Genomic DNA, 14,721 nt, shown 5'->3' on the forward strand with positions numbered 1-14,721 from the left:
CGGTAACGGTAACATAAAACAAGATTTAGCAAAAGGTGTCATGAGATATTTTCATGGGGCACCAAGTCAGATTTTTATTTTTACTATTTGTTCACCATTTATCAATGTTAAGAACCACTCGAGGATAATAGTTAAGGAGTTAAGGTTGTTAATAGAAATGAGGAATACTAAGGGAGTACGTATTATTTAGATTATTCGAACCACTCTTCTTATCTTGAATGTTATTTTCATAATATTTCGGCCGATATAACTTTCAACCTTCTTCAAATGTATAATGTTGAACTCGAGAATCTTTGTGTCGAACTCGGGAATCTGCAGGGAATTTCGAACAGAACCCCTTATTTTATCCACGAGGGTATTGTGTCACAACTGCATTTTACAATTTTAAGATTCAGTCTAAAGTGACATTCATCCCAAGTCTGACAAAGATTCCAGAGTTCGACAAGATACACCCGAAGAAGGTCGGAGGTTACATCGACTGAAACGTTGTGAAAATCACACTTAAGATGAGAACGGTAGTCCAAAGAATTCAAATAATACAAATAACCAGTCCTCATCTGAAAAATCCAGAAACGTAAATATTTATATTTAATAATCGAATAATTAATTTTGTTCTTGTGCCCCCCCCTTGATTTCTTCTCATAATGGTCGGTTTGTGAATTGCTTAAAACTTGAAACTTCATCTTTTAAATTAAGGTATGTTTTGCAAACACACCCATACTCATCGGGTACAAAGACTAGACCTGTAACACCCGATACTGATCTTCTATCATTGCGTAGGTCGGGTGGAATATTGTCTATATTACCAATGCTTGACCAGTTGTCCCTTAAAGTCGTTAATATCTTTAGCACTAACAAACCATTCCGGCAGTTCATTCCAGCTACTGACCACTCGTAGCCCGAATGGGAACTTCTTAGACTTCAATTTGCCGGATTTCTTGTAGAGCTTGTGGCTGTGTCCTCTTGTTCTGTTTCACGAGTTTTCATTTTCATTTTTGCAGCATATAATTCTAACTCATCCTTCATCTACTTGGTAAATAAATGAATAAATTCAAATAAAATATTAATTTAAATAATAATATTTTTCTGATTTATAAACCGATGTTAGTATTTTGAAAACATAATACTATGCAAACTACTTCTCTAGCTGAAGGACGGTCAGGGGTGGGGGTGGTGCTCAAATTGCCATGAAAATATAGAGGTAATAGTATATCAAAAAGAATTACAAAATCGATCCATTTTATTTTTTTCCGTTAGTTTCCAGCTACGGTGGGGTTTGCAATAATGGATTTTTAACAGTGGGGTTTCCTTGGGCACCCAAACCAACACAGTTTAGGCCATTGTTGAAATAGAGTTTTCCTTGTTGGCTGAGATAGCATTGGCTTTAGTCTTGTGTAGTTCTAGGTGGTCCACCTTCCTAGGCTTTACTTTATCTTTTTGAGAAGGAGTTTCCGATGAATTCAAAGCACCTGCATCCTTCAACGTAAATATACCCGACTAACTTGAACAGCAGCAAAATCCCACCCTTATACTGTAGAGATCATTAGATGCCGAAAAGCCTTCTACTCTAATAGTTACTTCCCTCGAACTGCTAGAGCTTGGAATTCCTTCCCGGGTCTCTGCTTCCCTGACTGTATTGGCATACAGAAGTTCAAGTTGAATGTGAACACACTTCTCGTTGCTCAGCTCTCTACATAGTGTCCCTGTAGATTTAGTCTCAAATAGTAGCCTGTTAGGTCCAAGTGGCATTGTGCCTTGCTTGGGGTAAAATAACAGTAAAAACAAAATCTTCATGAGGCCTCCTATCCGAGAATGGCAACAGGGCTACTCAGACATTTTTGCAAACCAGAATGTTCTTCCTCTAAGACGTTGCCTATAAAATCCCACTTTCCGACCTTTGTGACACATCATTCTGCCATGGGAGTGAGATAAATAACTCCACTTGGAACGACCACAAGTTTTGGTTCCGATGAAAGCCAGTTTTATAAAGACCATTATGTGGGCCGTCTACCCATCTCATCATCGGCCCTCCTGTTGGTTGCTTGCCGGCGATTTCAAAATTTAAAAGTAAGTTTCGTAACAGTGACTTCGTCGACCCTCAGCACATCTCTGAACTATAATTTTCTCATCTTGCTCTCGATCAGCATCATTACAGTCATGATCTAACCATGTAATTCATGAAATTCAACGAAGCATTTTAGTTTCCATCTTCGCCCAGCCTAGTCATAGGCAAGCGCTCAGCCTCACAAGATACATCTTCAATTTTAGACAATCGTTGATCCTAGTCAGACAACGCCGGTGGGGCTACGTCATTTGAGCCACGTTGCATTGATATATGCAGTGGCTTTACCGTTGAGCCGAGATACTTAAATGCGTGTCTTCGTGGAAAACCCTTTTAACGACTTTATTGGTGGCCAAACTAACGAGGTTTAAGAATGACTAACATTGTTTTTCAGAATTATCGTTTTTTTCTCGATAGTCCTAAGCCCCAAGGCTACGTTAATATTTATAACCCGCATTATGACGGGTATTTCAGCTAGTATACAGATACAAAAACAGGTTGATTATTATATAGCTTGACAGATTCTTTGATACCTAAAAAGTAATGTATGTATAACCTTGCATGTATATATTTATGTATGGAAAGTTGCAATTAAAACTATTAATGTTATTTTTTATTTCAGTTATTCGGGAAGGAAATCACACACATGTATAGACTTTAGTTCTTACACATTCATACAAAAAATACGCTTCAAAGTATCTTCTGCTTATTTCAAGCTAGTGATAGAAATACGGAAGTGTTTTTTCTTATGTAGACAGACAAGGTTCTAAAAGAAAAAAAATGAACCGACAATAGACAGCGATCACACCAACGTCTGTGAAGTCTTCATAATCCCACACACGAATCTAAATGCATCTCCATCAAAGCAAATGCATATATGCATGAACGTGACGTAAGACTTATTCGCGTAGAAGGAAATCAACACGTGGAGTTACGTCATTTGAAATCTACAAGCGGAAATTCCCATGATGGAGAAAGCGTGTAACACACACACACACACACACACACACACACACACACACACACACACACACACACACACACACACACACACACACACACACACACACACGCACGCGCTCTCTCTCTCTCTCTGTGTCCCTCTCTCCCACATGCACACAAATACATACACCTTTTTTCTCTCTCTCACATACACTCACCCTTTCTTTCTCTCTCTCACAGACATTAACATACTAACATTGAATTAATTAACGTTTGTTTTTCTAATGCATTCCTACATATTTTAATCACAGAAAATAAATGTTAAAGTTTATTTATTGTTTTGAGGATTGTGTTTAAGCCTTAAAGATAATCTTATAACTAATCTTATCCATTTATACGGTATGGTGTAAGCTTAGAAGGTAATTTTATAACTAGATTCATAGCGTTTATAATGTAAGCTTAACAAGTAATCTCATGACTAGTCTTATCACTTTTATAGTGTGAGTTTAAAATATAATCTTACTACTTTTATCACATTTATAGTGTTTGAAAGGTAATCTCATGTTTATTCTTAGCTTAAACAAGTAACATTATAACTAGTCTTATTACAATTATACTGTATGGTTAAGACTAATCTAATCACAGTTATAGTATAAACTTAAAAACTAATCTTATTTAACCAGTCTTATCCCATTTATATTGTATAGTGTAAGCTTAAAAGGTAATTTTATGACAAATCGTCTCACGTTTATAGTCAAACTTGGAAGGCAATTTTATGACTAGTCTTATCACATCTATAGTGTATAGTGTAAGCGTAAAGGCCTATTTTATTACTAGTCTTATTACGTTTATAGCATAAGCTTAAAGACAATTTTATGATTAATCTTTCGTTTACTTGATAAGCTTAAAAGGCAATTTTTGACTAATCTTATCGCATTTCTAGCACACGCTTAAAATAATTTTATGACTAGTCTTATCACGTTTATAGCAAAAGCTTAAATGTCATTTTATGACTAATTTTATCACGTTTATAGCATAAGCTTAAAAGACAATTTTATGACTAATCTTAATACGTTTATAGTGGGAACTTAAAAAGTTAATTTTATGATTTTTCTTATCGCGTTTATAGTGTATAGTGTAAGCTTAAAAGTTATTTTATGATGAGTCTTATCCCGCTCATAGTGTATAGTGTAAACTTGAGAGGTAATTTATAATTAGTCTTATCCCTTTTATAGTGTATTAGGTAAGCTTAAAAGGTAATTATGACTAGTCGTATCATTACTATAAGGTAAGCTTTAATGGTAAATCTTAATACTAACATGCTCATTTATATAGTAAAACCTTAAATAACAATCCCACCAGTCTGATTACTAATCTAATTTATGTTTTAAAATCTAAAGGCAATCTTGTTATTTGGAAGAGTATGGAAAGAGTACTTTCTATAAATCGGAACAATGTTTAAACCAATAAATGATCGATTGATTATTGGCTTCGATTTGTGACCGGATGAAAATAATTTCTTATTAATTTGATTTTTTTTTTCAGAAAATTACTCTAATTATTAGATGAAACAAGAACAGAAAAGAAATTTATTGACAGAATTTCATTGTCGGTGGAGAAGAGTATTATTCCCCGTATTGCACTCGTCTGCTGGGGGTACAGTGGCTTACCACAAGCGCGAGGCTAAATTAGGTCAAGTGTCGCTTAGAGATTACAGTGGTTGAAAAATGACGCGCGCGTACCCACACAGTTGTCACCGATTGAAATAGAATGAGACGACACCTGGTGTCATTTGACGACGACAGAATGAAAGTAAAGTAGGTCACACCAGACAAGAAAGGAGTCGCTAAATATCAGCTAATATGTAAAATCCTGTACTTACTACAAAATGCGCCCCTTTCCTTTCTTACTTTTGGGCAAATTTGCACGCAAGGACTCTATACTACACCCTCATCTCAATGAGATTTTATATTTTTCATGCGAGTACATGTAAATACCCCGAAAAATTTATTGGTGACTATATATATATATGGAGAGAGAGAGAGAGAGAGAGAGAGAGAGAGAGAGAGAGAGAGAGAGAGAGAGAGAGAGAGAGAGAGAGAGAGAGTGTATATATATATATATATATATATATATATATATATATATATATATATATATACAGGGTGTCCCAATAAAATGTATATAGTATTTAAATTATCTCAACTTGCTACATGAACACACTATGCCGAGTTTCCAAGAAATGTTTAGGAATAAAGAATGGTACTTCCAGCAATATAGAGCACCGCCCCGCTATCATAACGTAAGAACCTATCTTAATGGTTACCTTCCAAACAGATTTGTAGGACGAAGAAGAAGTATCGAGTACTATCCTCACTAGATTTGATCCCACTTTGAATTATAGGAGTAGGGGGCATTTTAAACACAGGGTCCACCCCACAAATCCAGCTACAATGAATGAATTCAAAGTGCTCACTAAAAGAGGATGTGCCAACATACTAATTGCACTGATTAGGAACGTCTTGAATAAAATCAGTGAGCGTTGTCAACTGTTCATGGACCACAATGGTCAATAATTGGAACATTTTCAATAATTAACTAGTTTCTATATTTGTTCACAATATTTTGGTGTGTAAAACGTTTCTTTATTTTATTAAATGTTGGTTTTATGATCATGTAAAGATTGTATACATTTTATTAGGACACTTTGCACACACACACACACACACACACACACACACACACACACACACACACACACATACAGTCCTGGTCAAAATCAGGACCACTTAAGAAAGTAAGCGTTTACGCATATTAGCGAATTTTTAATCAAACAAATGGTTGAAACCATTGCCAAAAGGGAAAATATGATGGAAAAAAAAAATGAAACCTGCTTCATTCGAAACTTTAACCCTGATCCAATAATTATGTTTTAAAAAACAAACATTTTCACCTGGTCAAAATGATAAGACCACTTTAATAAAATCGGCTAGTTTTGAAAAAATGAATACGAAAAACTTTCTATGTTACTAAAAGCAACTTGTTAGTGGATAAAAAAAACATCTTACTAAATTATAAATGGCAAAAGGGAAACCATTATCAGAGTTTGAGAGAGGAAGGATCTTTGAGCTTAATAGGGGTGGACTCTCCCATAGATCCATTGCAAACGAAGTGAATCGTAGCAAAACAGTCATCACAAATTCTTTAAGACATCCAGATCAATATGGGCACAAAAAGAGTTCAGGTCGACCAAAAAAAAAATAAAAAAATAAAAAAATAACCGCATCACTGGATCGCCGTATCAGAAGAAGTTAAAAAAAAAACTCCAGTATGAGCTCAAGTCGATTGAAAAGCCAAACAGCAGCAGAATGTAGCCTTAAAACCATTAGAAGGCATTCGAAAATGAAGGGTTTCAATCATTTAAAGCGACTGCAGAAACCACGTCTTCTTGAACAGTACAAAACTAACCGACTTAAATATGCCGCCAAATACCAGACTTAGGATGAAGAGAAGTGGGAAAATGTAATTTTCTCCGATGAGACAAAGTTTAATCTAGATGGTCCAGATGGATTTCAACACTATTGGCATGATAAAAATTTGCACAAAGAGAATTTTTCAACTCGGCATAGTGGAGGAGGGTCTTTAATGATCTGGGGTGCTTTATCGTCAGCTGGGACCCTAAAGTTGCAAGTAGTGAAAGACCGGCAAACAGCATTGAAGTACATTTCAATGCTTGAAAATGCTTCTATCAGGAGTGAAGGTCCACGTCTGCGTGGAAGAAATTGGGTTTTCCAGCAAGACAACGCTGCGGTACACACTTCTCAACAAGCACGAAGAACACTTTTCTTCAAATAATATAGAATTGTTAGATCATCCATGATGTTCTCCGGACCTCAATCCCATTGAAAATCTTTGGAGATGGATGGCAAAAGAAGTGTTCAAGGATGGAACCCAGTATGATTCGACAAAGGAACTTTCTGATTCGTTTTTCAGTACATGGGATAAAATTCCTTCGCAACTGATAAAAACTTAGTCGCAAGCATGCCGAAGAGAATTTTTGAAGTAATTCGTAATAATGGAGGCTATACTAAATACTGAGACCCTTTTTAGTAATTTATAATTCCTTTTTGTTAGATAAATTATCAGTGGTCTTATCATTTTGACCAGGTGAAAATGTTTGTTTTTAAAAAAATAATTATTAGATCAGAGTTAAGGTTTCGAATGAAGCAGATTTCATTTTTTTCCATCATATTTTCCCTTTTGGCAATGGTTTCAACCATTTGTTTGATTAAAAATTCGCTAATATGCGTAAACGCTTACTTTCTTAAATGGTCTTATGATTTTGACTAGGACTGTATGTATGATAACTTATAAATTGATAAGTGCTGTTTCTTTTGATAGGTTAAGGGCGAAATGAATTACTTGATTGATAATTAAATGAATGATTTTGCGCTACAAAACAGTTGCTGTCAAATATTGTGGGTGTCAACGTACTTAAAGGAATAAACGGTAGGATGGCCAACATCTGGAAATTTAGAATAGACTTTTGTAATTTATTTTTCATATGCTCTGTAATTACATCGATCTTCATAAATTAAAAGATTGGTATATATATATATATATAAAAGGTGAAATATTATTTAAGAAACATTTCTACACGCACGCACACACACACGCCTATATATATATATATATATATATATATATATATATATATATATATATATATATATATATGAATAAAATAAAGCAAGATATAAATGATGCTGTAGACGTTATGTGAATAAAAAGGAAAAACCTAAAAGAGTAAAAACAAATAAAATCAACGTTTCGTCCCCATTTCAGGGGACATCATCAGGATTTCTAGGCGAGGATGTACAGGAAAGACGGTCATATCACATGCGAAAGAGAAGTTTAGTTCTCTTTCTGTTCTGGAGAGAAAAAATTTCATGATGAAAAGAGAATTTATATTAAGTGTGTGGAGGGGGGTCGGGTTATATACATATATGCATTTTTTTTTTTATCATCATCAACCAGGATCTAAATTAATGTTTTGTTCATTTATTATTATATTACCTATGATTGGGGCTACATTATAAAATCCTTTTCTTTGTTTGATGGTGTTAATGTTTGAAATTAAAGCAGATTCAATAAGTCTCCGTTTTGCTCTATCTGGGATGGATTTTAAGATTTTTGCACGTCCAAAGCCGAAAGAGTGGCCATGTTCGACACAGTGGGAAAAGAGTGCATTTAAGGGGTTGGCATTTCTTATGTCCCTTTTATGTTCGCTTAGTCTGATTTCCAAATTTCGCTGTGTCTCACCTATGTATGATTTTTTGCAGTCATTACATGGGATGGAGTAAATACCGGCTTTGGATGTGGAGATTTCAGCAGAATGCTTGCTAGTTTTTAAAGTTCGTTTTATAGTTAAGGAAGTGGTTTGTACTGTTTGTATGCCTAGATTATTAAGAGTATTGCAAATTGTGTCGTTGTTAGTGTGGGTAGGTATAAGATGTCTATTTAGTAGTGGTGTATCTGATGCGTTCTACTTTTGTTTGTCTATGTTCGAGTATATTTTGATGGCTTTTTTCTTTGTTTTAGAGATAAGGTGAGTTGGGTATTGTAAAAGTTTTAGTGATTCGGTGATATGTGTGATTTCATTTTCGAGATATTGAGGGCTGCAGATTCTAATGGCACGTAAGAAAAAACCGATGATCATGCCCGTTTTTATTTTATCACTGTGGTGCGAATAATAGTGTATATAATCATTTTTGTGTGTACTTTTTCGATGTACTTTAAACATAAGATCGTTTTCAGATCTTATGCTAAGTACACCAAGAAAGGGTAGAGAGTTATGTTCGGATTCATATGTGAATTTTATGGAAGGTTCGACTGAGTTGAGTTTATTTTTTAATTCTTCTATGTGTGTATTTGCGGGGAGAAAAATGAGGATATCGTCAATGTATCGAAAATAAGTTGTGTTTGCAGGTATTCTAAATTTAAAGATACAGCACTTGGTATTCTCAAATAATCATCCATCTGGTACTGATCAGATTCAATTTTGCTTAACTTCGGTGATCTAACGAAAACCGATGTGTCAACGTGATTATGCCGTATAGTGACTACAACAGAATAATTTTTAAATCCAATGTTAACAATTTTGTTCATATTATTTGGATTCTTCAGACTACTGAGTGTTATTTTCGAAACGTTGTGAAAACATATACAAGACGAGTACAGTTATCTGAAGAATACAAATAATACTTGTTGAGCCGCCCACTTAAATAACCAACTTTTGACTATGGCATCCATCGTTTCAAATCTTCTGAAGGTTTTGTTCATCGCTAGCTGACAATCTCATTAACCCTTATCCCCGAGTGGCCTTTAAGCTTTGATAAGAGGTGACACATTAATTAAAAAAAATCAACACGCAGAATTAAGCATTCCTGTCTTGCTTAAATAGACGCTTTTAACAAGGATGCCAATTATTTCGAAAGACAAACATGTATTTTAGATATCATATCGAATGAATCCGAAAATTCTATAGTTGGCATTGGGTTTCCCGATATTTTTCTAGTCTGAATTCTTTCTAGAAAAAACATTGAATACTTATAGGATGGGGGTACGAACAGGTTACCAACAGCCTAAGCGAAAGGAATTTTTGTGAACGAACCGGATTCGAACTTGGAACCCCCATGTCGTCAGTCCTCGTCATTAATCACTTAACCACCGTTACCTCCCAAATTCCTTAGTGAATTGACGACTTGTATGGTAAAAATATTTAACTGTGTCACTCGCCAGATGGCAGCACAATTCAAAGCAGTTATTTCGTTTCCTCTTAATTACTGATATTCCAACTAACCCGCCGTTCCAAATACCCCTGCCATCTCCTTCCCACAGTTAGAGTATTCTTTTTAAATGTATAGATTGTTTACAAAATCGTCAAATATCTTCCAAACAATTCGAGTAGAAAGTATATAGTTTATCACCACTCAAAAATGTGTTTTCTAGATTAAAGGAAATAAAGGAATTTTGGCTTGATTAGTAGCACGCGATTTCTTTAGATAGAAAACTTCACCACTGAACTGAACATTCGTATTATTTATGTTATCTGAACTACTGTTCTGATCTTGAGTCTGATTTGCACAACGTTTTCGCCGATGTAACTCCCGAAGTCTTAAGTAATTCGTAATTGGGTGACACGAAAATACAACTGCGAATTACTTAGTACTTCTCTTCGGTTATGGCTGACGGAATGAGAACATGCTTAACCGGTTGATTAAATAAAGGATTCCGTTTGAAATTCTCACTTTCCTTCTTTTGTTATTTACTCCTCACATTCCACGAGTGATGTTTTGGGCAAAGGGGGAAGAATTGCAGTTTTCTAGGTTGGAATCTATCCGCCTAACACTTATCGTTGGCCAATTTTGGACTTTGAAGTAGTATTATTTTAGCTTCTTACATCAACTGGCTTCAATAGCCCCCCCCCCTTTCGCGCGGGGGCACCTTTGTGGCCTTCGGGTCAAGATAAAAGTGTAGTATCTGTTCCGGCAGATGCTGCAATCAAAGACCATTACCCTTGTGGCAATCTTCTGGTCCACGTAGGGGCAACCCTACATGGGCCAGCTGGCAAATCACTATCCAGCTCCCATTTCCCACCTCTCGGGAGCTGGTTCCTTTTTCCCCCTTCCACCCTCTCTCTCCACATTAAAAAAACGGCCTCGTGCCTAATTTGCTCAGTGGGGAAGCAAATAAATACACATCAACTGGCTTCAATGCTTTGTCTGGAGCACTTTCTATAAAAATTATCACATGCAACCCCCTCTCATGAACCACAGACTGGTTTACCGTCTTTTTTCGCGTGAAGAATTAGCGAATAATGTAATACTTATAAATATACCATTCTGAATTGATGTGTGGATTTCAAAAAATTATTGATAACATTTTTTTTTTCAATTTTCTCATCAGTTTGTTAAAGCTGGGGATGGAACATCCTACCGGATGCCAGACTTTCAACCGCTGTCGAGAGATCTTTTTAAGATTCTGACCATCCCTTTAATATATCGTAACAGCCATTTACTATTGAGTTCTCGCTGATAACGAGCGGTAGGTTTCTCTGGAATGATCCAATAAATGTTTGACTTATTTGTACGTTTCTATGTTTCCTTTTTATGGAAGTTGCTTCAGACAAGTCATGAAGCCACTTGATGTAAAAAGCTAAAAGAACTAAAGTCGAGAAAAGATCAAGAAATTCAATAGCACTTTCGGTTACCAGACAAACGTGTTAATTGATATTAACCCAAACACACTTTTTCTTTTTTAATTTATTTCTGTGGTTGACTGTGTAGATCACAGAGGTTGGAGAATCGGCTGGGTAGGTCTAGTCGTTCGAATTGCTGGTCAAAGATGGACGTAACTGAGATTGAAGAAATAGCTGGGCAGGATGGTTGATTAAAGGTTAGTTGGCATTTTTGAAACCATAATACTTGACTTTTGCATTTTAAACTTTAAGTGAAGTCATTATATACAGATACTTTTATAACATCAACAGTATATTCTCTACAGTGCAATGTAGACTGCAATGTATTGTGCACTAAGTCACTGTGAGGAGGCGAAAGGACTTATCCTGCCTTGATAGAGTTCAAAATAGACTCTGTAACCTCATAAGAGATGCCCTTTTTCTCCCTTGCAACCTCTATCTCACAGAAGAGATGTAGCGAGTTTGTCTTTGCTTTATCTTTATTTTCATGGCAAGTGCTCGACTGAGCTTCAATCTAGGGTCCCCCTCACCAAACTTTCACAAGAAATACTCGTCTAGTTGAAAACGCCATCAATAATCCCCCTACTCTTTGTCTGTGCCTAGACCTAAACGTAGATTCCATGAACAAAGCTTCTTTCTTAGAACTGCACGCACGTGGAACTGCCTTCTGTTTTCCTGCTTTCCAGCTGACTACAATATTGTTATCTTCAAGTCCAATGTAAAAAAGTTTCTGATAAGCCGTTCCCCTTACGTTAACGAATTTACTGAATTTCCATTACTGACAATTACTATATTGTCCAATTGACTACTGTACACTCTTTAACCCTTATCCTCGAGTGGTCCATGGGTCTTGATAAGTGGTGATGCCTATGTAAAAAAATACACTGCGGGGAGGGGGTCCTTAACTAGAGCAGATAATCAACCGATTTGATTAAAAAATGGACGATCGCACCGATTTTGATGACAATAAAAGTATGGGAGGCTGGAACATTTGTTTATCCTCATTCAATCCCGGATTAATATTACATAGTCGCTACAGTGAACATGTTAATGTTTCGGACAATTGGTTGGCAAAAACCAAAAGTCCTCGTCAGGCACTACTGAAAACGATTGGTTCTCAAATAGAAGAAGAAAAAATGTATTTTATTAAAATAAAAATAAAATGTTAAACTTAAAATTAAAAAATTAAAAAAGGAATGGTTGGTAGGTTAACTGAAATTTTAAACTCCAAATATAGGAAGTGATAGGGGGACAGAGAACGTCAAGACTTAACAGAATAAAAGGAAGAATAAAAAGGAAAAAAAAAAGAAAAAGAAATGGAAGATAAAAGAGAGAGAGAGAGACAAAGAAAAGGAAGAAAAATAAAAAGGAGAAATAAAAAGAAAAAAAAAGAAATAGAAAGGAACCGAGAAACGGAAGAAGGAAAAATAAGTTAGCGTGATTACATTGTCATAAGAAACGGGAGGAGGGTGAACACATTTAAAATCATTTATAAATAAGGTAGGGAAAGTGTAAAAAAAAATTGTGTTTCATCTACCGTAGAGGGAACATTAAGAAGGAAATAGAGAAAGAAAGAAGTCGGCTTAATGGGGAGGGGGTGGATTAAATCATATTAGCGCATAGAGTTTTCAGTCAGGCAGACACATACACTTATATGCATATCAGTAACTAAGTCGAACGTACATACTTACAAATGCATACGTGTACGTGTGCGCATATATATACACATGCACGCATACATATATACATGTATACACACACACACACACACACACACACACACACACACACACACACACACACACACACACACACACACACATATATATGTCAAAATAAGAATGTATCTAATTTAATAAATAAAACATGAAGAGACATTATGCCGGGATAATTAGGGTATATATATTTTTTAATGAGTCATATTTACCACGTTGAAATTTAAAATTTAAAAATAAAATTTCCAGTAAAAAATGTTAAATATCCAAAAAAAATTAAAAAAAGATAATAAAATTATAAAGCAAATGATAATAATAATAATAATAATAATAATAATAATAATAAAAGAAAAAATAATAAACAAATAATATTTAGAAAAATAAAAAATATATTTAGAAAATAATCTAAATGATTCATAAAATAGAATATAATATAAAAAGACGAAGTATAAATATAAATAAAGAAAAAACAAAGAAATAAAACAATACAGAAAATAAGGCAAACATAAGTAAAGATAAATAATACATAATAATATTAATATTATAAAGAAAATAATAAAGTAAGAAATTATAGGAGAATAAATTAGTAAATAGTAGAGCTATAGAAATAGCTAATAAAAATAAGAATAAATATAACAAGGCCGATAGCCATTAGTTGCGTGCTATCGTGTAATGAATGAATGCGTGAATGTAGGATTGACATGAAATTCTTAAAGATAAACTAAAATGACTGAAAAATGGGCTGAAATGACTTAAATAAATAAAAAGTAAATGACTTAGAATGACTTTAATGAACTTAAGGATGAATTGAATGACCTTAAGAATGACTTTAATGCTTAAAAAATAAATGAAATCCTTAAAAAAAAAACTTGAATGATCTGGAGAATGACTTGAATGGCTTTGAGACTGACTGGTTGTAAAGTGGGTGATCATTTTACATTAAATTAATACAGAAAAGTGATCCCCCACTTTATATCACAATAAGTACAGCATGTAGTAAAACCAGATACTACACTTTGATCTTGGCCAAAAGGCCAAGAAAAGGGTATTTATTTGCTCCCCCACTGAGCAAATTAGGCACAAGGCCGATTTTTAATGTGAGGAGTGAAGGGGAAATGGGGACCAACTCCCCAGGGAGTAGGGGAACTGGATAGTGACAATTGGTATGAAGGGTTGCCCTACATTGACCAAGGTCTTATATGTGGGGTTACCGCCACATATGGTCTTTGCTTACAGTATTTGCCGGAACAGATACTACACTTTGAGATATTAAATCCTTTATTCATGTTAAAAGTACAGTGAAAATCAACAATGAACAAAAAACTTAGGCACATGGCCAACTGAGAAGGGGGGATTGTGGGGGTCGTTCGTCATCCTTGTCACTCCAGAACTAAACAAAATCAAAAATTTCTCCCAGCTAGTATCTTCTTTCGCCATAATATCCCGTTCACCCTTTTGTACTGGGGCATGTCCTACTTAACTCCCAATTTTTAAAACATTTTTTATTCACGTGTAAAAACAAAAAAGATGAAAAGGAAGGGGTGAAAAAAAATTGCAAGTATCTTTGCCAAAAGGCCAAGAAAAGCTTAAAAAGTTAATAACAGCATCTATTAACAACAGACCTTTGATCTTAACCAAAAAGGCCAAGCACAAAAGTGTTACCGACCGACCGACTGACCGAAAGACCGACCGACCGACTGACCGACCGACGGAGTGACTTATATAGTAGCTTGCACGCGACT

General features: G+C 35.1%; 1 pseudogene; it reads right to left on the bottom strand.

The window, feature by feature from the left end:
- Positions 1 to 13,899: 13,899 nt before the first annotated feature.
- On the bottom strand, positions 13,900 to 14,026 carry LOC145265498 (U2 spliceosomal RNA; annotated as a pseudogene).
- Between the last annotated feature and the right edge of the window lie 695 nt (positions 14,027 to 14,721).

Source organism: Euprymna scolopes, chromosome 3, assembly GCF_053919585.1.
Source record: "Euprymna scolopes isolate OS-2025 chromosome 3, ASM5391958v1, whole genome shotgun sequence".
Taxonomy (NCBI): domain Eukaryota; kingdom Metazoa; phylum Mollusca; class Cephalopoda; order Sepiida; family Sepiolidae; genus Euprymna; species Euprymna scolopes.